At 44.7% G+C, this 27,575-nt stretch overlaps 1 protein-coding gene, 1 long non-coding RNA gene and 1 pseudogene across 11 annotated transcripts in view; 2 read left to right on the forward strand and 1 right to left on the reverse strand.

Moving 5' to 3' along the window:
- The first annotated feature begins 14,049 nt into the window (after positions 1-14,049).
- On the forward strand, positions 14,050-15,401 carry LOC100715326 (angio-associated migratory cell protein-like; annotated as a pseudogene).
- Positions 15,372-27,575, forward strand: part of Wdr89 (WD repeat domain 89) — a 56,641-nt gene continuing 44,437 nt past the window's right edge. For 8 of the 10 annotated variants that reach the window (XR_010044852.1, XM_063241049.1, XM_063241046.1 and 5 more), the window contains exons 1-2: positions 24,121-24,284; positions 24,896-25,000. The gene's annotated coding sequence lies outside the window, so the exon portion shown is untranslated. Of the gene's footprint in view, positions 15,613-24,005; positions 24,285-24,895; positions 25,001-27,575 lie in introns of those variants that run through there. The other 2 variants (XM_063241044.1, XM_063241043.1) reach the window with 2 other exon arrangements.
- LOC111757551 (uncharacterized) lies at positions 19,038-23,848 on the reverse strand. Its single transcript, XR_010044853.1, has 2 exons — positions 23,619-23,848; positions 19,038-23,402 (listed from the first exon to the last, which is right to left on the reverse strand). It is a non-coding gene; the product is annotated as an uncharacterized LOC111757551 (long non-coding RNA).

Genomic DNA, 27,575 nt, shown 5'->3' on the forward strand with positions numbered 1-27,575 from the left:
TTGACCGCATGTGTGGAACTAAAAGACGACCAGCCCTGGAAACAGAGAGCCCAGAACAAGCCATGTAAACAAGCTGTTCCAGCACCAAGAAGGCAAGAGGCCCAGGCCAGCCAGGCAAACAAGTTTCGAGGAAGTGGGTTCAAACGGACGTCTCTGGAGTGTATGAATAAATGTGCTGCGGTGGTGGGGGAGAGCTCCACCCGACCCCAGCGTTGTCTCTTCTTTATCTTCTCATCCTCTCGAGGTCCTTCACCACAAGAACCTCAAGGTTCTTTGAGGTATGGGTCATGGCCATTTTAGATATTCAGATGTTTGTTTCATTTTCTTAAGCTTGTTTTTCTTTGTCTTACTGATTTTTTGACAAATATATATATTTGTCTCTAAGCTACACAGGTACCATGTAAGTCCTTATATATTATTTGTCTAAGGGATTACTTTATGTAGCCAGTAACCACCAGAAAGGGACAATTCTGTGCATACTTACAAGGAGTTAATTGCAAAATATTTCCAAGAGAAAAGGCAAGAGAAGAAAAGTATATATAAAAAAAGAAAGAAAGAAAGAGAAAGGAAGGAAGGAAGGAAGGAAGGAAGGAAGGAAGGAAGGAAGAGAGAAAGAAAGAGAGAAGGAAGGAAGGAAGAGAGAAAAAAAGAAGAAAGAAAGAAATGTACTTCCCTTTGACTACCAAAACCCTGGGCATGGTGGTACACACCTGTAATCCCAGAATCTGGGAGGCAGAGGGAGGAGGATCACCCTGGGTGTGAGGCTGGCCTGGGTGACATAGTGAGTTCAAGGCCAGCCTGCACTACAAAGTGACACCCTGTCTCAAAAAAACCACAAAAAAAATACAAAAGCTCAGATACATATTTATGTCTGTGTGTGTTGTTTAGATCTAAAATGTCCTCCAAGAGTCTCACGTGTTCCAAGGTGGGTTTGGGGAAGTGATTAGATCGTGGGGGCATTCTAATCATTGGGAGCAGTGGATCCCTGGAGGTGTGACATAGCTCCTCCTTCCTTCCTAGCTCAGCTTCCTGGTGGACACGGGATGAGTAGCTTCCTTCTGCCATCCCCCATCATCTACCATTTCCACTCTGGAGCCAGTCAAGCGAACCCTCTGAAACCGTGAGCCACACTCACCCTGTCCTCCTCTAACTGCAGGTGCCGAATATTTTGTCCCAGCAACTGACTAATCCAATTTGTATTCATTCTGTAGTGTGTGTGTGCACATGTGCACGTGTGTACTGTGGAGTATTTCTTTTTTTTTTTTTTAGCCTCAATGCAGTTCAGGCTGGCCTTGAGCTCACTTTGTAACCCAGGCTGGTCTCCAACTCCAAACGATCCTCCTGCCTCAGCCTCCCGAGTGCTGGAATTACAGGCGTGAGCCACCACGCCCTGCTCTGTGGAGTATTTCTAAAGATACTCACTCAATTGTAATGATTGCTTTTGCAAAGAGAAATGAGCATACAGAGTGGGAGAAGAGTCACTTTTTAATGTATGTGTTTTGTACTGTTTTAAGATTTGTGTTGTTTACTATAGATACAAATCAGCTACTCAGAGTCAATAACTTTTCTAAAGAAGTGGACAATTCAAATTCAGTCTTTTATTTTATGGCTCTCTTGGTTTCTCAACAGTATTTGTTTTTTTCTCCTTGAACTCAGTAAGTCACTATGTAGCCCAGGATGGACTCAAACTCAGCAATCCTCCTGCCTCAACCTCCCGAGTGCTGGAATTACAGGCAAGTGCCACTACAGCCAGCTTACCCAAAACTATTTCTTGATTAATCCACTCCTTAAGCTTTCATGTGAAAGTCTCATGTTTATCATATACTAAATTCCCATATAAATATTAATGTTTTTCTGAACTCTTTATTTGGGATTTTTTTTTTTTTTTGGTACCAGGAATCTGAACTCTTTATTCAACCTCATCGATTCATTAACTGGATTCAAAGAGATTCAACTACTATAGCTTTTTGTTTTTGAGACAGGGCCTCCCTGTGTAGTCAGAAAGATGAATCCTAATGACATTTTGTCAACTTCCAAAAGTAATGCCATGGATACTATGATCATCATAATATTCTTTATACAGATTAATTTACACACATGTCACACTTTACATTAACTCTTCCTAACCAGCATAATGTATGACTAACTTTCATATAATCATCCATTCACTTGAGAAATTTATTGAGCACCTAATACTCCAGGACTTGTAGGAAATAGAAAAATGTAAATGAAATAATGTGTCTGTTATAAAAGATCTGAAATCTAGAGGAGGACTTGACAGTTAAGCATACAGTGGAACCAATAAACATACAATTGTAAAGTTTTCAGTGCAAAGGCAATGTGAGGTCTCACAGGGAATTGGAGTATTTCTTTTTTTTTGTATTGGGAATTGAACTCAGGACCTTGTGCTTGCCGGTCAGATGCCTATGTCGCTGAGCTATATCCCCAGCCCAGTGAATTGATACGATGTGATTTTGGCTGTTCAGAGGGATGTGCCCATGTTGCCGGAGGAAGTGACAACTGGGCTGATGCTGGAAAATACACCGGAGTCACCCTCGGTAGCCTCCAACTGGCTTCACACTGACTTTGTACATTTTTAAAGTTTGTCCCTGAGAATGTAATCTTTTTGTTATGATAATATAAGATCTTTAAAATTTTTTTAAAAGTTTGCAGTATTGGGGATTGAACCCGGGGCCCTCTCTCTGAGCTCCATCCCAGCCTTCATTTATTTTTTGAGATAGGGTCTCACTAAATTGCTACGTGGTGCAGGCTGGGCCTGCATTTCACACACACACACACACACACACACACACACACACACACACACACACCCCGCCTCAGCCTTCCACGTGATGGGATTACAGGTGGTGTCACCATGCCCAGTTCAGCTACTGAGTTTTTTGTTTTTGATTTTTGAGACAGTGTCTTGCTGTTCAGGCTGGCCTTGAACCCACTGTCTATCCCAGGTGGGCCTCAAACTCCCGCTGATCCTGCTGCCTCAGGCTCCCTAGCACTGGGATTACAGGTGTGCACCACCACGCCCGACTCGGCTACTGGGTTTTGTCTATTACATTTGTAACCAGCTGCCTTTAGGGTTTTTTATGGCTTTGGAAGGAACTGATTCTCTCATCTTGGCACATTTTGGCCCCAGCCAGTGAGACAGTCGCGTCTGCTCAAGTTTCCATCCTGCGGGGCTTCTCAGGGTGATGCTGCCACCTTTCCTCCCCCTGCAGGGGTGTAAGCCGCGACACCTGACTGGTGAGCTGCTGAGAACACAGCGTCTCCTGAGACAGCTTTCTCCCCGGGGTGGGCGGGCTGTGCAGGACAGTGGCTTGTGTGGTCCCTCTGCTTTGTTTCTCCATAGTCCTTGAACAACGTGGACCCAAAGTGCTTTACTAATGATGATCTATTCGGCTCAAGCTAAACGTGTCAGTATTAATAGGTTAATTTTTTTTCTTGGTTTAATACCTCAGAGATTGAGCTACTTGAGGGTCTGCCTTTACATTCACATTCATTTATATTTATTTCTTATTCAGAATGAACAACCTTACAAAGGTAGTAAGATTCAGAGAGAAATAGAAATAATCAGAATACTCACTTTTCAGTTATATTCCATGATTATATGAAGAGTTATAGTTATGAAATCCCAGAACTGTAGGAACACTTCAGATTATACTTGCTTTTTTTTTTTTTTTTTGGTACCAGGAATTGAACTCAGGACCTTACGCATGTCAAGCAGGCATTTATGCCCCCGTGCTATCCTCATGTCTTACTTGCTTTTTTTCTTTCTCTGGTATGAAGATTGACCTCAGGACTCTAACACTGAGCTACATCCCAGTGCTTTTTATTTTTCACTTTGAGACAGAGTCTCCCTAAGGTGCTAAACTGTTCAGGCTTGGCCTTGTGCCTCAGCCTCCCAGAATGATGTCAGGTCTTTGTTTTGTTTTAAAAAGGAAATTGGATCATTCCTCTTAATTGTGGCAGATTTTGTAAATATTTTGCTGCAAAATGCCAGAACCCTTCTGTTATATAAAAAATGTAGGCCCTTTCCACAGGTCACTTAAAAGTTACCGTCATGATGCTGGCTGGCACATGCCCAGAATCCTAGCTATCTGGAAGACAGCTGAGTTTCCTGGAGAGTTGAGATCCCATCTCAGAAGGGAAAGAGCTGGGGGTGTAGCTTAGTGGCCAGTGTGCCGCAGAGGTGGATGTCAGTACGGAAAAAACACTGTAAAGAGGTTGTGCTAAATTTTTGAAGCATTGTTGGATTAAAACTGCTAGATAAATGACATGGGGAAGTTTGTGTAGTGTAGCTCCTCCTTCTCTTTATAATGACTCCTCCCTGCCATGTTTGAGTTCATGGGTACTGTCACCACTAGCACATAGCAAGCCTGTCTCAAGGGAAGAAAGAAAACCAGTAACTTCCCATGTGGTATAATTTATCCTGTACATTGTTTATATGATTTTTCCATTATACTGTGTATGCAGATTTCCTGCAGTTTTTTTTTTTTTTTTTTTTTTTTGGTATGGGGAATCAAACTTATGACTGTGAACTTGCAAGGCAGATGCTTATGCTGCTGAGCTAAATCCCCAGCCCCCCGCTGCAGTATTTGTTAACAAAAGAATAAGTGTTTTTTTTTTTTTTTTTTTTTTTTTTTTTTTACAAAAGAACATGTTTTTGAGTTTGCTACTCAGTTCAGGCTGGCCTTCAACTCACTTTGTAGCCTAGGCTGGCCTTGAACTCACAGAAATCCCCCTGCCTCAGCCTCCTGAGTGCTGAGCTTACAGGCATGTACTGCCATGCCTAGTTTGAATTTGAGTTCTTTTAAAAAAAAAACTCTATAATATCTGAGCTGTTTTAAGAGGTGGAAAAGAAACATTTCCTCAGCAGCGTAGGAGTTGTTTTGTTTTTACTCACTTCTTTTTTTCTAATTCATTTTATTTCAAAGAAGAAAAAAAGAAAGAAACTTCAAAACATGTCAATCAGGGGGCAATAGTGATATATACGTTGCACATTGTCAGCCCCGAATCCCTCATTCAGAGCCTAAGACATCTGCAGTCAATTGTCCAAAAAACACCAGCACAAATCTTTCTCTTCAATGACCTCAGGGAAATCAGTAGTATAACTATCTTAACTATCTTTTTTATATACATATACATTCGTTGTTTCTTTCAGCTTCTCACACTGGTGAAACAATATATTTACCCATGTATGTCTTATTTATTTCACTTACAAGCTTGATCTCAAATTGCATTCATTTACCTATAAAAGTCTCCAGTTTAGCCTTCTTTATGGCCGAGTAGTACTGTACTGTATAAAAATGTCACATCTTTTCTATCCATCCCTCAGTTCCTGGGCATGTAGGCTGTTTCCAAGATCTGGCTATCACAATTTGTGCAGCTATAAACAGGGGTGCACATATATCACTGTACTCACTTCTTTTTGGGGAGGGGGCATTCACTGACGAAAGAAACATCAGAGACTAGAAAGAGCATTTTACATGCATGTCAGTTAATGCAGTGCAACTGCGGTGTGCTGCACTGATGCCTAGGTATGGCGTACTCGATAACACAGTATAATGTGTCAGATCACTACCCTCACTAGGGCAAGCACATGCATTTGCTAGCAAAGTGGGTAGAAATCCGGCTTTCACTCGGCCTCTGTCGGATGGCAGGCTCCCTGTCAGAGCTACTAAGCCATCATTTGGTCACGTGCTTCAGCTAAGAGCTCGGAAGTAGGACAAGAGCTAACTCTGCCACTGTGCTGTTGATGCTTTTATTTCCGATCTTTGAAATGCTTCTGTTCTTTGCATGACTATTTTAAAATCATATTTCTTTCTTTTTGGGTCAAGTCCTCAAGAAGCAGAGCGTGACATGGGGATTTTTGTGCCGGTGATTTTTTTTCCAGTCTGGCTCTCTTTTTCCCATAGTGCATGCCTGCAGCCCCTGTGTGGAACTGGCTCCTCTCCCACCCCCTCCCCTTCCTTTCTTCTCCTCCCTCCACCTCTGCATTCCTTCCCCGCCTCCCCTTGCCCATTCTATCCCACTCTTCATTTACACGTTGGGTGTCTCATGTAGGAGGAACTCTGTGGTGTTTAGGCCTGCATGTCTGCTTTACTTCGCTTGAACCTCTGGTCTCAGGCTGCACCTTTTTTCCTGAAGTTTTGTTTTGTTTTGGTACCGGGGATTGAACTCACAACCTTGCACTTGCGAGTCAGGCTAAATCCCCAGCCCTCCTGAAGTTTTTGAGTGACCTGAGCTGAAACTTCTGAGGAGCTGGGAGGCGACAGAACAGGACAAGGGAGGAGGCCAAGCAAAGGCACTGTGGAGGGGCAGCACCCACTCGGTCTGCCCCGAGTTTGCCGCAGAAGCCGTGGAGTGCTGATGGTACCGCAGACCTGTCCCCGCCGTGTGGCTCAGTCTCTGACCCCAGGCTGCCGGAGCGGAGGGTGGTGGTAGGGTGAGCGCTTCAGCTGGGTGGCTCCTGGCGTTCCTGGTCAGCTTTCCATGCAGGACACCAAGTACTAGGACCAAGAGTGGGGGTGGGCTGCCCAATAAGTGGACTCTGGGTGGGGAGCCAACACCCATTTATGGGCTTGGTTTAATTAAAGTTAGATTGTATGCCTGGTAAATCTTTACTTAAGCACTGTGCAAAGTCTCAGAGTACGCTGCATAGGGGCAAGTGGAGGCGACACAGAATTCCTGCTCTTGTCCCTGAATGCCCTGACCTTGGGTAACCACCTTGTGTGAACTTCAGATTGGTGGGGATGCAAGGGTCACCCCACATTCTAAATATCAGAAGAAATCCCATGCTTCTATTTTATTTATTTATTTATTTTGGTTTTTTGAGCAGGGGCTCATCATGTAGTTCAGGCTGGCCTTGAACTGACTATGTATCCCAGGCCAGCCTCAAACTCACAGTGACCTTCCTGCCTCAGCCCCTGAAGAACTGGGTTTACAGGTGTGCACCACCATGCCCAGCCTAATTTCCTGTTTTTAGATTAATAAAAGAAATACAATATCCTGGTATGGTGGCACATACCTATAATCATAGAACTTGGAAGGCTGAGGCAGAAAGATCCCTGTGAGTTTGAGGCCAGCCTGGGCTACATAGTGAGCGCAAGGCCAGTCTGAACCATATAGTGAAACCCTGCCAAAAAAAAAAAAAAAGAAATGAAAGAGCAGTTCTGTTTTCTCCTAAACCTCAGCGAGTCACTCTGCAAGCGGCACGGTGGAGAAGTCTGCACCAGTCATTACCGTTCAGTCGTGAAGGCCTCTGAAACACACGGAATAATGGGGAGGGAGAGGAGGTACAAGGCTGGGTGGCAGGGGGCATGAACCTGATTGAAACCGTGATGCACACTGAGCCTCCAAAAGCCCATGGAACTGGGGACGGGTGTGGGAGGGGCAGGGTGCCCTGGGCTTGTCCCCATCTCCGGGTGCAGCTCATCACAGCTATGGGGGGCAATGGGCGGGACCAGGCGCTGCCTGGCTCCTCCCCCGGCCCGCCCCTTCCATGTCTGCGCGGCCCCCCTTCCCAGGACAGCCCTCCTGTAGGAAAAGTTCTCCTGAATCTGGGAAACCAGTAACGCGGCAGAGAGTAAGTGAAAGGAATAGTTTGTTGAAATGGAAAAACACCTGTAATATAATGGCATTTTTTCATTTATCAGATAACAAAATATTTTCATAATTCAGTGTGTACTAAGGTCAGAGAAACAGATATTGTATGAAGGTAATTTTAGAAGTGTCAGCAAAGTGTAAAATGCACTTTGGCTGAACTTTTTTTTTTTTTTTTTGAGATAGGGTTCCACCAAATTACTACATGGACCAGCCTGGGCTCAAATTTACGATTCTTCTGCTTCTGCCTCCTAGAGTACTGGGATTACAGGGGTGCAGCACCATGCCCAGCAACAGCTGTGTTTCTAAAGACTATGAAGCGATACACTTGTGTATATGCGTGCATAAGGATACATGAATAAGGTCATTTGTTGTAATATTGTTTATAATAACAATTGCGCCATTATGCTACATGCACAATAAGCAGAATGATAAGAGAACGTATGCTTTGTGTGTGTGCCCACGAGCACATCTCTACACCACACGGTCAACTGACGGAAACCTAAGTGCAGACCAGGCTGCTGCAGGCACGCCCAGCTCCTCCGGGCAGAGCAGCCCCGGCAGGGGCAGCAGGAGACATGGATGCTTGCTGCATCTTGCTGGGGCATCTGGCTGCTGAGGGACTGGTGACCAGGGGAATTGTTCTCATCTATGTCTTTGGAACCATGTGCTCGAATTTCCTGGAAAAGGAAGCAGGGATGGAGAGTTCTTACCTAACACGAGAGAGGCCCTGAGTCAGATGCCCAGCCCTGCCACAGAGCTAGGGAATGCCAGAGTCCTTAGGACCTTGGCACTGGAATTGCTAATAGAACTTCATCATCTAGCTGAAACCTAGTCAGCAAATGGACAAAGTGACTGGAGGAAAAGTCTCTGGGTCTGGGAAGAGGCCAAGGGCAGGACTTACAAGACACAAGCTTGAGTAATTCTCCCGCGCACACACACAGACAAGACCCAAACCAACCACCCGGAGTTACCACGGGCAGGCAGCATGGCCGCGAGGCAAACTTGGGCAATGTGTTTCTCCTTCTCTTGGAATTCCACAGAAGAAGTCTTAGTCTATTCTTTCTCTAAACCACCAAATCCTGGGAGTGTACTGATGTTTTTATGCCTGTGTCTGCCTTAGTCCGCTGCTGATGACAAAGACATCTGTACTTGTTATGATTCTCTAGAGCAACAGCAGCATAGTATGCAGGAAATGTCATGCAAGTACAGGCTGGGCATAGTATTATGCCGGTGCCTGTGATTGTGAGAGGGTCGACTGTGATTGTGTGTGTGTGATTTTTGATTGTGTGATTGTGATTATGAGAGCGATTGTGATTGGCTCACAGGGTCAGACACCACAGTCCACAGTGGCCTTCGGCAGGCCAGGGACCTGGAGGGTCAGCAGCCACTCAGCCCAAGAAGCTGAAAGCCTCAGAATCCCAGGGAAGAAGGCTGTCATACCCGTCTGGGGCTGAAGCCCGAAGCTTCCGGTCTAAGCACTGAGATGTGCCCTCACAGAAAGGCTGAAGAAGTAGGAATCTGATCGGACACACAAGGTGAAGTCAGCAGCAAATGCTGCTGATTTCCTCTCCTCTTTCTCCCCCCAACCCCCTCTCCTCTTCCTCTTCCATCCAGGCTTTGAGCCTACTGGGTAGGTACAGTCACACTCAGTCTGGGTCTCCCCTTTCAGTGTGCCAGTCATCTCTGCACCCACCCTACACAAATGTGCTTCTCTATATTTATTTATTCATTAATTTATTTTGAGACAGGGTCTCGCTCTGTAGCCCTGGCTGGCCTCAAACTCACGGTGATCCTCCTGCCTCAGCCTCCTGAGCACTGCCACGCCTGGCAAGTGTGCCTCTCTTCATCCAGTCTGGTTAATGATCAAGATTAACTGTCACATTTTATCTTCTGACACACACCAGCACGAGGTCAGAAGGTGGGGGAGGCCTGGTTTCCAAGAGTGATGTGGAGGTTGGTAAAAAATGGCAGAAATGTTAGAAAGGTATTTTGTTCACATTTATTTTTACCAAGGTAACATGTATTTATAGTTTGTTTATTTATTTATGATTTGTTTTTTTGAGAAAGGATCTGGATGTGTAGCTCAGCTAGGCTTGAAATCACAGAGATCCTCCTGCCCCAGCCTCCCGAAAACTGGGATTACAGAGGGGCAGCACTGTCACACCTGACTATTTATAGTTTTAAAGAGACAAAGTACAAAAAAGCTTTTCAAGCTTATGGTGCCAGGGTTTGAACCCACAGCCTCACACATAACAGCCAAGCATTCTACCACCAAGCTGCATCTCCAGGCCATGAGGAGGCTATAAGAAATTGCTGCTTTATCCATCTCCACTCTTCTGATCACCAGGCAGCTGTCCCAAACTCTCCTAGAAGGGGGCGCTGAGGCAGGAAGATTGCCTTGAATTCGAGGCCAGCCTGGACTACAGAGTGAGACCGTGTCACAGACAGACACAAAACTAACAATGCACATCTTAGTGTGAGGCCTGGCGCCTTGCTTGGGGCATGCTTCAGATCATGTCTTTTCCTCTCAGACACGTTCTCGTTTTATTTCTTGGATAAATACCTTCTGTTTAATTTCTTTTCTGTTTCATACTTCTTATTAATTGGACCTTCAGAATAGTCTTTTTTAAAAAATTTTTTGTCTTGTTCTCTTTTTGATCTACTTTCTGTTTCTTCCATTTCCATGAGCTTTTTTGATGTATACATACAAATACATGAAACATATAATGAACCAAGTTCTTTCTTGTGAATTAAGATATATATATAAAATTACATAAATTGATGACAGAGTTTATTATACAGAAGACATAAAATATGTATTAGTTTTCCATTGCTGTAAAAAATGCCCACGCCCACATCTGAGAAGAGGAGTGATTTGTATGCGCTCACAGGTCAATGAACTGAGACCTCAAAAGGCTGCAGAGTCCGCTGGCCCAGTGTAGCCAGGCCTCAGGCAGGAGCAGCTGGAGCCCTCCCTTCTAGGCCACCCCAAGAGCACCACCTGTGGGCCTCCTCCAGCAGGACCTCCAGCTCCCGAGCTCAGGGTGGGTGAGCCTGCTGAACACACCGTGCTGGTGAACCCCCCTCCCCTCGTGGAAACAGGACGATTCAGAGCCAAACTTAGCAGTATGTGATGTACACACACATTCCTGTTGCTCTTTTGATTTCTTTTTTGAGAAGGGTCTTGCTGTGCAGTCCACACTGGCCTTGAACCCACTATGTAGCCTAGGTTGGCGTTGAATTCCAGGTGATGCTCCTGCCTCAGCCTCCCTTCCCCAGTGCTGGGACCACAGGTGTTCGCTACACTCCTCACTCCTATTCTTTTGAGGATGTAAACCCTCTCTCTCTCTCTCTCTCTCTCTCTCTCTCTCTCTCTCTGTCTCTCTCTCTCTCTCTCTCTCCTTCTGGAGTAGGAAGAATTTATCAAAAGGAAGAAAAGCTTCTATCAGAGTGAGATAGAAGGGGGTCCGGAAGTGGGTCGCCCTTGCAAAGTCTTACAAGTATGATTGTTTTTAAATTTTTCCTGCAATGGCTCTACTTTCCCCGGGAACTTTTTGTCCTGTCTTTGTTTTGTGAAGCCTGTGCTGCAGGTTTTCCTGGGATGTCTGGAGTTTTTGTTCATCTTTGTAGCTGCCCATGAAAGGGGAATGGGGTCCTGGGTCTCATTGTGGCTGTACATGCAGACTGCTCCCGTAGGGACTGAGCCTCCCGGAGTTTCTGCGGAGTGAAATGCTTTTCATTCACATTTTTTTGTTTGTTTGTTTGTTTGTTTGTCTTTTTCATTTTTATCGGTACCGGGGATCGAACTCACAACCGCCTGCTTGCAAGGCAGGTGCTTATGCCACTGAGCTAAACCCCCAGCCCCCTTCATTCACATTTTTGATTTTCTGTCCCTTAAACTGCTGCTTCCTCTGCCTGCCAAATCAATTGTCACACTTCCACCCAATTTCCATCTTCCATAAATCTGTAAGGTCATTTTTCTTCCTTCATTTGTTTTAGCCTTTGGGGTTAGCTTTTAAAAATTCTTTTATGGTCATTTTAGAAAGTAGGACAAAAGAGAAACTCTTGTATTACTCTAATTTTTAAAATAAAAAATCTAAGGAGCACAAATAATAAGGGCCCAGACTAGGCAATTTGGGGACTCGGGGCTGGGGACGCAGCACAGTGTTAAGGTCCTGGGTTTGATGCTTACTACCACATCAAAAAACAAATACCCAACAAAAACATTGGTTATTACAGAAACACGGCAGGAGGAAGGGAAGCACGTGTGGTTTTTTGTTGAGATGGTCTCACTATGCAGTGCAGGCTGACCCTGAACTCAGTTTGTATCCCCGGCTGGCCTTGAACTCATGGAGATCCTCTGCCTCAGCCTCCTGAGTACTGGGATTACAGGCCTGTGCCACCACGCCCAGTTTAAGCACATGTGTTTAAAGTCACTGCAAAGCCCAAGGAGAGCAGAGTGAGGGGAAACAAAAGAAAGAGAATGGGCTGCTCTTCGGGAGACACCGGAGGGTGAGGGGCCAGGGTGACAGGAAGCCGAAGCCCTGAGGCAAGGGCAGGTGACGGGAAGGGAAGAGGCCTGGGACGGAGAGCCGGAGTGAACAGTGTCGCAGAAGCAGGAGTCCTGGGCTTGGGCCAACAGAAAGCTGCTTTATGACCCCGGAGAGAAGGAGACGCTCCTAGAAGCCCGAAGACTAAAGCCGCAGTCCTGTAGGTCAAAGAACAAAAGGGAAGAATGAAGCAGGCAGCAGAGCAGAGCAGTTCACAGAAGCCGAAACCCTAAAGTAAGAGCTAGTCAGGGTCACGGGAAAGTCTGTTTGGGAATGGAACAGGCTTACGTTTTGGCAGAGAGAAGTAAAAGACAGAGCTGGAGAGTCACATGAAGGTACAGGGACATCGAAGGTCTTGGAAGACGCATGCCTGAGCTCCGGGCAGAGCAGCTCCGGGAAGGGCTCGGGCTGCTCCCAGGGCTCCTCAGGCCTGGCAGCTTAGCCTCAGTGCCGCAGGGCTTTGGTGCACCCCGGCATTCTCTCTGCCCTATGGGTCACCCTGCAGGGAACAGTAATGTATTGTTAACCAAACCCTAAAACAGTGACTGGCCCACGGCAGCACAAAGGGCAGCGTCAGCAAAAGATGCCAAGGTTCACTTTGGCTCCCCCAGGTCTGTCACCACGGCAGCATCCTCAGCAGTGAGGGCAGATAGCCTTCTCCAGAGTGCTCAAGTAATGAACACATCACTATCACATACAGTATCAGCACTGAGCATGCACTTGTACACACGGACATACACACAATCGCCCAGTGAGCTACATCCCCATCCTCTCCCTTTCTTTTTTTCTTTCTTTTTCCCCTTTCTTTCTTCTTTCTTTCTTTCTGTCTTTCTCTCTTTCTTTCTTTCGAGGTAAGGTCTTGGCCAGGTAGATCTCCAACTTGTGATCCTCCTGCCTCAGCCTCCATTAGTGCTGGGATTACAGGAATGTGGCCGGCACTTGCTTTATTTTTCTTCATTCTGCCAGGTTGACTTTCAGGCGATACGTGTTAGCGTGGCTCTAACATTGCTGTTTTTGAAACTCTACTTCAGGGCCGGAAAGGACACAGCTGCTATCTTAGACCCTGAGTATACACTCGCTCGGGATCAACCCCGACCCAGGAACTAAGGGCACAATGCCAGGCATGAGAAGGCAGGAGCAGACCTGTGTCCTGTCTGGGGCTGAGTGGGAGTGAGGAGGGGCGTGTGTAGGGTAGATGGCGAACCTTTTAGAGCATTCAATGATAACAAAAGCCCTCCATGGCACACATGCCATAGGTTTGCCACCGTTGATGTCGGGTCACAGTCACATACCCCTGAAGTTTCAGCTGGACATGTGGCACATGCCTGTGATCCCAGTTACTCTGGAGGCTGATGGAAGAGGATTGTGACCTTGAAGCCAGCTTGAGCAACTGAGGGAGACCCTGTCTCAAAATTAAAAAGGAAAAGGGCCAAGGATGTAGCTAAGTGCAGAGGCCCAAGGTTCCATCCCCAGTACCATAAACACAAACAAATCCAATGAATAAACCTCTACCACCCCAGAAAAAACATTCCCCGCATCTACTTTCCTCTGGCCACATATGCCCTTGTCATCTCTGCTGAGAAAGCCTCCCATGAACAGCTTTCTGTAGCAGAGACCAGTGCCTGCTTGGAGCCAGCCAACCAGAGGGCAAAATGGGTAAATACATGACTTGCTGCCTGGTGACAGGGTCCCCAGAGTTGTCAACAATGCTGTTGACAGTAACATAATAAAACAGAGTAATCATACCAATACACCGTAATAATGTTGCCACTATCACTACTATTGCACTTCGGGGCCTTTGTCAAGTGACTGAGTATCACAAGCTGTCATGTTCTGACAGTGGATCTGATAACTAAGTGTCCCCAGAGAGGCAGCCTGCATGGTCTGGACCACTGCCAAAGGTCGGATTCACGACCCTGGAAACGATACACCTGTGAAAATTTATGTTTGGGGTTCGAGTGCTGTATCATTGTGCAGCGCTGACTGTGGGAGGCGTTTGGGCCCAGAAAAGTGGATCTACTGGTTGCACCACGTGGAGTCCAAATCGGACAGCGGGTCTGGGATTGAAATGCCCCCTGCCCGAGACCCTGAGCTTCCAAGTGATGAGATTATCAAGGTGGTAGAACTGGATCTTGGCGCCCCAGATCAGAAAGAGGAGGAGGAGGGGGAGAGAGGGAAGGGGGGGGGGAAGGGGAAGAGAAGGAAAAGGAGAGGAAGGGACAGGAGAAGAAAGGGAAGGGGAGAGACAATGATGAGGGTCGGGTGCCGGAACCCCAGCAAGGGGTGGTCAGCAGGACAGAGGGTCCCAGTGACAGCAAGGTCACCTCTGCACTGCACTCCATACCGGTGTTTTATGTGAGCCTGGGCCCCAGGACAGAGACCTCAGCAGTGACGGGGGAGCATGACAAAGCCTTTGCGTGGAGGCTCAGTGTTGGACAGCTGCCCTTCGAGTGTGTGGGACATAAAGACTGTGACTTGTGCTGGTTTCAGCCAGTTTCACCTGGTGGCCATGGGGGACTTGAGCGGTCTTTTGAAAGTGTGGCAGGTAGCTACCAAGGAGGGCATCTGGTACTTTGAAGCAGGGGCCTATAGTGGATAGAGTGGCACCCTTGGGCACCTGTCCTACTGGCAACACCTAGGTGTACAAGGTCCCAATGGTGACTACAAAAGCTTCGAGGGCCCTGACTGCTCAGCCACCAGCGGTTGTGTCCTCATTAATGGGAAGAGAGCTGTGGTGGGCTGTGAAGACACCACCATCAGGATTTGGGACCCCAACCAGGGAAACCCCATCATGGTCTGAAAGGGTCTGAGGGTCACCAAAGCCCTCTGACCTGTGTTGCTACCAATCAGGATGGCAGCCTGATCCTTACTGGCTTCCTGGACTGCCAGACCTCGCTGGTCAGTGCCGGCAGTGGCACGGGGGTGGGTGTTTTGAGACCACAGACTGTGGCCTCCTGGCTCAATCTCAGATAAGGAGAGGAGAGTGAATCCACCTGGGTGTTGTCCGTGGGCTTCTGCAGTATTCAGGCATTGTGGGAGGCTGGCACTGCCATGATTTACCCCTGAAGCCTGGCCGGTGTCATTCACCTCCTGGTGAGGTGCTTGCTCCCTGCCTACCAGGGCAACACTGGCAAGATCCTGGACTTTGCCCTCAGCAAAGAAACCTGTCTGGTGGTGACCTCAAGCAACCATGAAGTGAAAGCATTTTGTGTCTAGAGACCTGACTGTTAAGGGCTGCAGCCTCCGGCACGGTGTGTGGTGTTGATGGGGAGGAAGGGAGAACCGTGTCCCCACAGGCTGAGGCACAGGGTACAGAGGGAAGGAGAGAGGAGGGGAGCTGGACTACTTTCCTACCCCTCTGCCTCTTTTTCCTTGTTAGGCTCAGCCTTGGGCCCCCCGAGGAGAGGACTCTTCCCTTTCACATGTTGGAGTGAGCCGCAGGGTAAGTATTTGTATGTGCGGAGTAGGTGTTTGAGGTTCCTGTTCTTACCCTTCCAAGTTCTGGGGGATGGAAGAACAAAGAGATACTAGTTACTTATTTTTAAAATGTAAATAAAATATAATTCCAAAAAATCCTAACAACTTATGTTTAAAAAATATCTATTTCTGGAGTTTTCCAAGTAATGTTTTTGGACCATGGTCGAGTGTGTCGGTAACTGAAATCGTGGAGAGCAAAACTGGAGACAAAAAGGGACTGCTGTGTACTAACAGGACACTGGGAAGTTCGGTGTGGGGGAAGTTGTCGTGAACAGAAAGGGGAAGTGGGACTGGTTTTGTGGCACTTGTGTGTCCTTCTGGAGTTGGAGTCTATGTTCTCATCTTGAACAAAGAATTGAACAAAACAAGCAAAATGCTGTGGGCCTAGAAAAAAGCAAAAAGCAAGAAAAAAGTAGACCCTGGACAATCTAGGCTACTGTGAGGAAAGCTGTACTAGCAAGTTCTTGACGTCTGTGTCATTTTATGCCATCCAAATCTTGAGAAAACTAGTGAGAACTTCCACATACAGGTGGAGAGAGGCAGTGCTGGGGTCCCACGCCTCAGGGTGATGCCAGGTCCAGGCCATCCTGCAGAAAACCTGCTCAGTTCACTGCGAAGTCCCCACGCTGGACTCTGGGAAGTGTTCCATCCCAGGATCTGGTAACTAGCAAGTCAGGTCAGCCTACTTCCCAGCCGGCTTGGCAAGCCCTGATCTCCTATCTCAGAGTGACAAGCACAGGGGTATGTTTGCTGGCTCTGACACTGTTGAAAATGACCTTAAAAATAACAGGAATATATAAGAGCCAAGAAGTACAATTAAGGGAGAATAAATGAAACAGAACAATGGTAAAGGCAGAGAAAAGTATTTAAAAGAAAACTACTATGCAGTTAATACAAATGTCTATGAAATAAGACTCTGACTAATGTGATATGTTAAGATTTTTCTTTGTTTTCAAGTGTTTTATGTTGTTTTCCTTGAGACAAGATCTCAGTATGTAGTCCATGCTGGCCTTGAACCCACAGCGATCCTGCCTCAGCCTCCCAAGTGCTGGGATTACAGGCGTGCACTTCCACACCATCTCAAGTGATTTTTACATGGTGTGTGTGATGGTATAATACAAAACTACTTACCTGAGCTGTAAAAGATACGCGAAAGCCTTCTGATTTCTTTTGTATGCTTTTTGGAGTTTTTTGCCCCTATATTTGAATACCAATAGTACCCTTACTCATTGTCTACTTTCTGAATTTACACATTTTCTTGACTTTCATATATTACCCAGAAGAAGTATTTATTAAGAGGTTGGATTTAATTTTCTAAGCATTATGCTAAATAAATTTCTTTACCAGTTACCACAGTATCCTAGGTTGCCCCAAGAACTGTAAAGATGAATCTGATTGTGACTGCCAGGATTTTAATATCTGAGCAATAATAATCATGTTGCAACAAAAGCTATATTTTCTTCACTTTCAAACATGTTTAAAAATTGCTTGTTGATGATGGAGATAAGATACAGACACAGTGAGAACCAGAAACTTGAATAAATTTGTAATCAGATGATTACAAATGATTACAGATGATTGCTGCCAAGCTTATGGAGTAAAAGTTATTCCTAGGTTTGGGAGAAAATAAAAGGAACATTAAGCAGATTATAGTCTCTGCTATGAATATATTCATCTAATTAATTTTCATTTATCCACCCTCAAGTTTAAATATTAAAAATTGATACATGATAATTATAGATTGATGCTACAAAATTTATTACTTTTGGTAACGGTTATCACCTAAATTTGTAGAACATAGTAATTTTCAGGAAATCTCCCACATTAAAAAAATATATTTCAAAAACTTGTTTATTGCTGGATGTGATGGCACACACCTGTAATCCCAGCATTCAGGAGGGTGAGGCAGGAGGATCACTGCAAATTCCAGACCAGCCTGGGCTACAAAGTGAGCTCAAGTCCAGCCTGATCTGCATAGAGAGACCTTGTTTCAAAAAGACAAACAGCAATAACCACAACAAAACACCCTTGTTTATTACTTAGAACAAAATGAGCAGCAAAAATACAAGGCTTTTTCTTTCAAAAAGCAAAATCATGGGAAGAGATTTTGTAGCTCAGTGCTAGAGAGCTTACTTGGTACTTGTGAGGCCCTGGATTCAGTCTCCAGCACCAAAAGGACAAAGAGTTGCCAGGCTGGCCTTGTACTTTCAGTCCTCCTGCCTCAGTCTCTTGAGTAGCTGAGATTACAGGCACCCACCACCACACCCCACCTATGTCTCTTCTTTGATGGAAGTCGATTAGGTCAACCCATGTTATTTGCCACCTGTTACCTCCCAGGTACATTCTAGATAATGGTAAGCAAAATGGAGCCCTTGCCGTCCTGCAGCTTATTTTCTAAGCTACAGAGAGCAGTGTCTGCCACTTAGATTAAAGAGTGCGTAATGTAACTTCACCTCCTGGGCACTCCCGAGGTGGGACACTGTGCGTATTTACCCTGGGTATGGTCAGCTTGGCATCATGCCCTGTGTTGTTGTTTTTCTTCTTTGTCCCCTTCCCTTTCTGTTCATGACAACTTCCCAGTGTCCTGTTAGTACACAGCAGTCCTTCTTTGTCCCTCCTACCTAATCTCTTCCTTGGGTTCCCAGCTTCATTCTTTGTGGAACTACAAGTTCGGCCCACATGGTGATACGATGGCCTACTTCTTGATTAGAAGCCCTGGACCCTGACTTGTCAGGTACTCTGGCCTTTTTCTTCTAAATCCACTCATTCAAGCTATTTTACTATTTGTTCATTCTTTTACTTCAAAGTGATAGGAAAAGAATGTGAAGCCAAAGCCACTCAATTACCATTTTCAAGTAGCTGAATGAGAAGGTTTTCTGGAAGTAGCTGGCATTTCCTATTAACATAATTATCAGTTCCAATACTGGTCCCACCTGTTCCCCAACTTTCTGTTTATATAAACTAAAAGGGCCAGTAGTGAAGTCCATCTTAAAACTGAAGCAGTAAAGCCACCACTACCTGGAAAGGGCAGTAAATAGAGACTATATAAAAGCAGCCAGCACCTGTCACAGGCTGTCCCTAGCATCCCGGGGCCTCTGGTTTCAAGGGCGTCTTGTCGACATTTCCTGAAGCGCCAAAGCTCTGGGCCTGCAGCTGGTACTCCTTGCGCAATGGAGGCATGTGTGCATAGGTGTGGGCATTCTACACAATGGGAGACCATCACAGCATGGCAAAGGAATATGGTGCTGAGGACCAGAGTTGGAGTCTTCAAAAGGCCAGTGTCAAGGACAGTCACGTGAGCAAGGCAGGAGTTAGACAGCCACGGCTGGTGAGGACTTCGAGCTAGGGCTGTTCCTTTCAGACTATTTTACCAGACAGGGAGAAATAGTATTGGCCTGAATGCTTTATATGCTTAGACTAACCCACTCCCACGAACGGAAGACAAAATCTCAAATACAAGAGTTGGCAGTGGTGGCGCACTTCTGTAATCCCAGCACGTGGGAGGCTGAGGTAGGAGGACCCTTGCAAATTCGAGACCAGCCTGGGTTACAAAGTGCACTCCAGGCCAGCCTGAATGCACATCAAGACACTGTCTGAAAAAAGACAAAAACCAAACAAACAAATCTCAAATACAGTTTTCTGGAACAAATTTTGACTCTCAAATCTCATGCTGGGATGACTGATCTGAAGTTATACAGATGTGGTTGTCATGATCAGTTTTTAACTTGAGAAGCAGTTATCTATGTACCTAAATTTTAGTCTTCTGTTATTTATACACTAAGACATGTATTGCTGGGAAGGTATTTTATACAGGTGAAAAGATTTCATAATTAGACCTGGTGTGGTGGTACATGCTTATAATCCCAGCACTCTGGGAGGTTGGGGAAGAAAGATCTCAAATTTGAGACCCTGTCTCAAAAAAACTAAAACCAAAACCAAACCAAAACAACAAAAAAGAGAATGGGTTCAATCTCCACCTCCCACCCCCCTCCATAATGAATAGACTAAGTGCAGGAAATTATCCTAGATAGTCTGAGTGGGGCTGATTTAGTCAGTTGAAAGACCCTTAGAGCTGAGCAGGTTTGCCAAGGAAATTCTTGGACGACAGCACTCTTCCTGAGAATTCCAGCCTGCCTTTCCCAATGGCTTGGTCTACAGACTTCAGACCTGCCTGACCAGCCCCCAACAACTGTGCGAGCAATTCTTCGCACAGGAAGAAAAAGCTCTTCAAGTATCTCTATTAGTTCTGTTCTCTGGTTGAGCCCTGACACGGTCACTGAGCACGAGAACTTACAAGTAGCACTCTGTACAACTGAAGCTTTATTGTATATTGTATATTTTCTTTGTGGTGTTTATGTTGCATATCATATATGATTTGTACTCGTAAATAGTTTCTTAAACTATGATTTAAACCCTTTATACTACAGTTTAAAATTGTTTCTTAAACTTGAGAGCCAGGTTTCATAGTCCACATCTGTAATCCCATCTACTTGGGAGGTTGAGGCAAAAAGATTACGAGTTTGACACCATCTTGGGCAATTTATCAACCTACCTCACAATAAAATGAAAAGGGCTGGGGGCTGTAGCTTAGTGCTCCCTACCTCAGTCTCCAGCTATAAAAACTGCTTTCAAAACAAACAAAAACTTCTGGCACCTCTTTACTGACAAGTTCAATTTAAGAACAGCACTCAGAGTTGAGGTGCAGTGGCACATGCTTATAATCCTGAGGTCCAGGGCAGAGCAGGCTGGCTGGGGAGGTAGGCATGGCCTGTTAATTACAAAATCCCAGGACACAGGTGCAGAGCAGGCCCCAAAGCCTCCACTGTGCTTCTGGGAGATCTCACAGGTTTTCCAATAAGATGGCCTGGACCTGAGCCGACCTGGGGAGTAGGGGATACAAAAGGGTAGTTCTGGGGATTTAGCTCAGCGGCATAAGTGCCTGCCTTGCAAGCACATGGTTGTGAGTTTGATCCCCGGTACGAATAAAAAAACAAAAAAACCAAAAGGACAGTCCTCACTGAGCATGAGGCCTGCCGCTGTGTCCTGCCTCACACCATAGCCCTCCCCAGGGGCAGGAGCTGTGGGGAGTATTTTTCCACTTTTACTTGGCCCATCTTTGCTCTGCAGAGCCTGTTTATTATCCTGTCATTCATGTAAAACTCCGCTACAGTTTGTCCTTGTCTTGACCAGTTCTTTGTGCAGGTCAGAAAGAACCTAGAAACCACCTCCAGAACGGGACTCCAACACCCCAAACCCAGTAATGACTCCAGCACTCTGAGAGGCTGAGGCAGGAACAGCCTGGGCCAAAAACCAAAACCAAAACCAACAAGCATTCAGCCTCTTTCCTTTCTAATGAAAATTCAGCGTTTCTTGCTTTGTTTTTTGAGACAAAAATCTCACTATATGATGGAGACTGTTCTTGAATTTGTGGTCCTCCTGCCTCAACTTCCTGAATGCTGGAGTTATACGCCTAGATCACTATGTCCCAGTAATTTTCCTTCTGATTAAATGATTATAAAAACATCTATGTCTTCTTCTGTGACCTCTTTCCCCAAGATTTTTATTTTAAACTGCAGTTGTCTTGTCCTAAACTTATTAACCTCAGTAGATTTTTTTCCTTATACGACTCTCAGTAGACATATTTATATTTACCAATATGCTTTATACATATATTAAAAGCTTTATATTGTTATGTGTGATTTTTAAAAAACAAAAATAGTTTATATTAAAAAGTATACACTAACAGGTGTTCTAATGCTCACCTCCCATTTTGGGTCACTTTGTATTTATTTCACTCTGAGGTCTTTCCTTAAATTACTGCCCAATAGATGATATAAAAATGACTCAGCAGCTGGGCATAGTGGTACATGTCTGAATCCCAGCACTCAGGAGGCTGAGGCAGGAGGATTGCTGTGAGTTTGAGGCCAGCCTGGGCTACACAGTGAGTTGAAGGCACGCTTGGACCACATAGTGAGACCCTATCTCAAGGGGAAAAAAAAAAGTCTACCTAGGCATTCATAGCATTAAAAGCAGTAATTGTGCCTGCTTCAATGTGGACTTTTAAATTCTCAATAAATTAAAGTACTTTGTCTTTAAAATGGAACACTTAGCTGGGTATGGTGACACAAGCCTGTAATCCAGCACTGGGGGGAGCCTGAGGCAGGAAGACCTCAAGTTGGAGCCCCACCTGTGTAAATTCTTGAGGCTCTATCTCAAAATAAAAATTTTAAGAGGCTGGGGACCAGTGGTAGAGTGTACTTGGGTTTGGTTCTCAATACCAAAAGAGAGAGAAAGAGAACATTTAGGAGTGGGTATCTATTTCAGTGGTAGAGACTGTGTTTAGCATGGGCAGGGACCTGGGATCAATCCTCAGCACACTCACCCCAAATGTTAATAGTTACCATAGGAATCAGCCATTTAACCTTTTGGTATGCATCCAACAGAAAAAGAAAACAAAAATGTCTGTATACATATACAAATACCCTGCACATGAAATGAAAGAGATCACTCTGGAAACTTCCACAAGTCTACTGAATGAAAACTTATATTTAGGTTAATACAGATCAGACAAAACTGCCCATAATTCAGTCCATTGACTTATCACTCAATTAACACTGCTAACCACAGAACAGTCTTCGTATCTTAAACCTCCGTGGAAACTTTGATAGTTTCTTTTTAATTCTTAGTCACATGACATTTAACATCCCAGCTAGACCACTGATACAAAATAGATCAAAACAAAACAAAATAGAAGGCAAAAGGAAAATGTCATTAAAATGCCAGTTAATGAAAAGCATTAAAATAGATAATTCTGCTTTTTTTGCCTGTGTGATCATCACTATATTCACACATTTTACTTAGTACATCAAAGAGAATATTAAAAGGAGAAACATAGAGTTGGTTACACCTAATTTAGTACTTCATTTTATTGGTAATATTAAGGAACTATATCTATAATGTTTCATTTAGTCTTAAACATCTCATCATTTTGAAAAGATTTTTAAGATTGATTTTTAAACAAAATGCACTTATTTCAAGCATAAGTAATAAAAGCAATTTTTTTATAGCCCTATAAAGTGTACTTAACTTGTAACTTAGAAAGATAGAACTCTATTTTTTGAGACAGGGTCTCACTATGTATCTCAAGCTGGCCTTGAATTCAGTATATAGACCTGGCTGCCCTGGAACTCAAGGTGATCCTCCTCTCTTAACCTCCTGAGAGCTGGGATTACAGCTGTGCAACACCACACCCAACCATAGAACTCTTAGATATCCCAAATCATGGATTTTTGTTTGCTTGTTTTTTTCTTACACAAACCAAACAGTTCCCATTACATATTAAACAGGAAAAAAAAAAAGTCAAAATTTGTGACAATGAACATCTCAGGAAATTTTTGGTATTTAGAAATTGATTTTTTTACATTTGCTGAAGGCACAAAGGAAACATTGTCTCAGTAACAACTGAGAAGGGATTTTATGCTAGTCTTTGATTACACGGTGAGCGTCCTCTCGGCGCCGGTCACGCTGGGCATCCTGACTACAGCGCCACCCTTCTGTCAGGATAGCACCCACTTCTGGTTCCCGTGCCAGCAACACTAGGTTTTTGTAAACAGCTGCTCTCCGTGTCGTACTATGCATCACTCTTAATTCTGTTCAAATATCCTCAAATGGGCACTAAAATGAGTATGAAAGACGCTTGACTGTGACTGCAAGAATGTTGGAAACAGCGGTCACGAACACCTATCGGAGCGCCAGCTGCAGAATTCGATAGAACGTTTGTTGGAGACACTTAACATTCATCCTTTACGAACACACTCCAAATCTTTCCATTTCCCCCCAGTGTTTCTGAAACGCTTAACGGAGACCAGAGCCCCAGAAACCTCAGCAGACGTTCCCAACAAGCAACAGCTACACTACAACGGGAATCGCGGACTACAAATCCCAGAGCTCCCAGGGCTGAGACGGGGCTACCTTCAAATTGATAACTCAGTCCTCCAATAGCAGCCAGAGAACTCCCACCAGCGGGCGGGAAGAACTGGTTCCACGTTAAACTGTTTCCGAGGCTTTCTGTACCTCTGTGGTGTTTGGGGGTCGCTTTTGGGTTCCAACATATTTCAAATCCTCAGAAGAATCGTTCTAGTTACCGCAAAAATTCTCGACCAGCAAATGGAGCGGTACGCGACCTTTCTAACGTTCGAAGGTACAAGAATAGCGAAAAGTAGCCGGAAAACAACAGGAATATCCGGTCCATAGAGGAAAAGGCGGAACTCACTTTATTCTTGTCCTTTATTGGTCACGCAGTCAGAGAGCTCTTCTCAACCAATGGGATCCTTGAAACTTCAACATACGTAACGTACAGGGCGGTGCTGTGTGGTGCTTCGAGGAAGTTGGCTCAATGCATCCGCAGATATCTTTGCTGTTGTCCAATCAGGAGCTAGTAAGGCCACCTACCGGCATGCTCTGGGCGCCTAAACTTGCCTCCTCTTTCGTTACTCTCGGTGCGGCCTGCATATTTGCTTCCGACCAATCTTGTGCCTTTGTCTTAGCGCTTTAACGCGAAGGAGAGGTAGAGGGCGGGGTTCCAGTCGCGGCTCTGGCGTGCTTTTCCTCCCGCTCAGAGTGAGGGTTGTTGCCGAGGTACTCGCAAAGGCCGGGTTGGGCGAGGGATGAACGGCAGCGGTGCCTACTCTGTTTTTAGGAAGCCGGAGTCACCGAACTCCTGGGGTGGGAAGCACCGGGGACGGAGTACGTGCCGGGGCTCCCTGCAAGTAGGGAGTGTTAGGTCAGAGGACATCCCTAGCCAAGCCAACGCGGTAACCTTCGCGACTGACTTTACGGAGGAGATTTTATTGCCTCCGGCGACGGTCACCAGGGGGTGTTCATGGGTACGGGTCTCTGGGCTTAGGAGACGTTGGTAAGGGTGACCGCATGGGGGGACAGTGGGTTAGGGTGATGGGTTGAGGTAAGTTCTATTTTTCTAAGTTGTTGTTATTTTTATAAAATGGTACCACTTGGTTAAGTTAAATGCCACTTTCCTGAGTTAGGTTTTTACCTCAGAATTGATGTGGCTTGTCTCCCTGGAACGGGAGTGATGTTTGTGTTTTCGTTTTCCTAAGAAGAAATGGACCTATGGGTTAAGTTACTCTGATGTTGTCTTGTGCTCCGACACATTGAGCTTGGCATTCAGTTTCCATGGAGTTGTAATAAAGATGGCATTGTAAAATGTCGTTTCTATTTTGTTTCCTAAGATACAATTGTTTAAAAAGTGAATGCAACTTACTTGGAAGTGGATTACTGTTCAGGAGATAGAAAGATCCAGTGAGAAGACTTCAGGGTTGGAGGCATTTACTTAGGTAAGTTATCAGATTGCTTAGATTCTGCACTGCAGAGCTAGTGACTACAGACTTGACTACTACTTAGAGCTGTGATGATCAAGTGAGAAAATATAAAATGTAAGGTTGTTTGTTTGATACTGGGAATCAAACTCAGAACCTTGGGCTTGCTAGGCAAGAACTTATACCACTGAGCTGTATCCCTTGCCCAAAATATAATTTATTGATACAAGTTACATCTGACTGTTGTTGTTCCCATTTTTTTCCCCTGCCACTTCTGTACTGGCATTCGAACTTCTACACAGAATGAAACTGGTATTGTGAATCCCAGTAACACTAGTATGAAATTTCCCTTCAGCCTGTAGGGCCCTTAAGTTGACTAGCGCAGGAATGAGGACAGTTTTCCTTTTGTGAACAGAAAAAGAGTCAGATTTGAGGTATCACCTTGACAGTTCGGGCGGCATAAAGGAAAGGCAGATCAGCCCATATTACTACTTTTCTGAGTTCTTTTCTCCTTATTCATGATGCTGTGAGTAGTATCTTTGATTTAACCTAAAATCTTGACTTTCTCTTTATAAATAGAACTTAAGACATTGCTTTTTTGAGGTTGCACTACAATGCTGGAAAGAACCACATTTTAACTGAATTCTCTATATTTTCACTTATTTGATCCCCAAAACAAGAAATATCTGAACCAGAATGACCTTCATGTTGTCAGGTTGCTAGTATTTTAGGATGGATTATGTGCAAATGAGTGCTAATCTGTCTTTGCTTGGAGGTTAGAAGGCTGAAGTCATTTTCAGTGGGTTAAAGTTAAGGTGTTGCAGGCCTGATTATCTTTTTTGGAAGCTCTGAGAGGAAGACCCATTTCCCACTGTGTCTGACTTTCTAGTTGCTGACAATGTTCCTTCTGAGTCTTCCTCAGTGCCCTTCAGTATCTGCTTCTGCCACCTTCTCTTCTGTAGTCAGATCCCCTCTGATCACTTTTATAGGGCCATTATGTTCTGTGTAGGCCCAGTCTTCAAGGACAGTTGCTCTAAGGGTGCTTAATTAGATTTGTAACACCCCTTTTGTTACATGTTGAAATGTCCTTAGGTTCTAGGTATCAGGACGTGGGTATTTTGGGGGGCCGTTATTCAGCCTATTCCAGAGGGTATAAAGAAGCGTGAATCATACTGTAATAGTGCAGCTTTAGAGAAAAAAAACAAGTTTACATTAAGTTATATTGCTATGAAAATAACCTTCAGTGTTACCACCGTTTAGTGCTTCTGTACTTTTTCCACTGGACTTTAACAACAGATAAATATTACTATAATAGGTACACATGAAATCTAAATTAAGTCCTTTAGAGTAATAAAGTTTTTTGTTTGTTCTGTAGTACTGGGGCTCCAACCTAGGAACTTGTGCATGCTGGGCAAGTGCTCCACATCTGACCTACATCCCCAGTCCTGGTTTTTCCCCTAGCGTTTGAAATTGAACTCAGGACCTTGTTGCTATCCTACATCTCCCACATTCTTTTTAAAGTTTATTTTGAGATAGGGTCTCACTAAGTTAGTCAGTTTTTGACGTGGAGCTAAAGTTTGCAGTCAATGTCTCATTCTCATGTGAGGATTATAGGCATGGTTCACCATGCCCTGCAAGAAGGCTAAAGTTTTACTGTCTTTTAAATTTACTGTGACCTTTGCATTGTTTTGTACTATGTTCATAATTAATGCTATTTATAATTACTTTATGGACTATTTGGAACATACCTTTTTTGTAGAAAACTAGTCTTAGTTTTGTATCCTTCATTTTAAGTAATGTGACTTCAGGTGATGGGAATTCATGATAAGGAAACCATTTAATTAGCTAAATCAGTTACCGCTTGGGTTCCATCAGAATGTGCTGAACTGATGTTATCTTCTTCCCTCGGCAGGAAGACAGTAATTGCGATGACCAGGGTCTTTCTTCAGAGCAACACAGCGATGTCTTGCTTTTGCATCTCTGGCAGGAATTCATAATTTTTAGGAGACAGGAACTGATTGAGTTGGTATGTTGCCGACTATACTAGTATGGTTACTTGGAGTAAGTTAGTGAATGAAAACCCACCTCTAGTTAGACATTCATAATGGCTAGGCAGTAAAGACCTCTCTTGTTTATATGGAGAGTAGGGAGAGGGGAGGAGAAGTATATGTGAGAAGATCCTGGGGCCAGGCCTGGAAGTAACCTACATTATTTTCTCTCAGATTCCATTGGAGCATGACATGTAGAGACATTTAACCTAGTCTCTCTAGCTGGTAACATGAGGCTGTATTATAATGGTATGTACTGGCCAGCTTAGAATTTGCGCTGAGCCTTGAAGTTTCCAGCCCTTAGTTTCTCTACCCTTTAAACTCTACATTGTTATCCAAATGTCTCTCAAGACATCTGTTGGGCAGAGTCCCATTGAAGTGGGTTCCAGACCTGTGTTGCTGTGAGTTGGCAGTACAAAGTCTTGGCCTTGATAAGAATCTGGCTCTGTAGGCCAAGAACAGTGCTAAGTAGCTATTTCCTCTTGTGCTGATTGAGAGTTTCTTCCTGTACTCTCAAGCAGGTAGACAGCTAGTCCAGACCTTTT

Source organism: Cavia porcellus, unplaced genomic scaffold, assembly GCF_034190915.1.
Source record: "Cavia porcellus strain 051 isolate PalLab524CR breed Dunkin Hartley unplaced genomic scaffold, mCavPor4.1 scaffold_31, whole genome shotgun sequence".
NCBI lineage: Eukaryota > Metazoa > Chordata > Mammalia > Rodentia > Caviidae > Cavia > Cavia porcellus.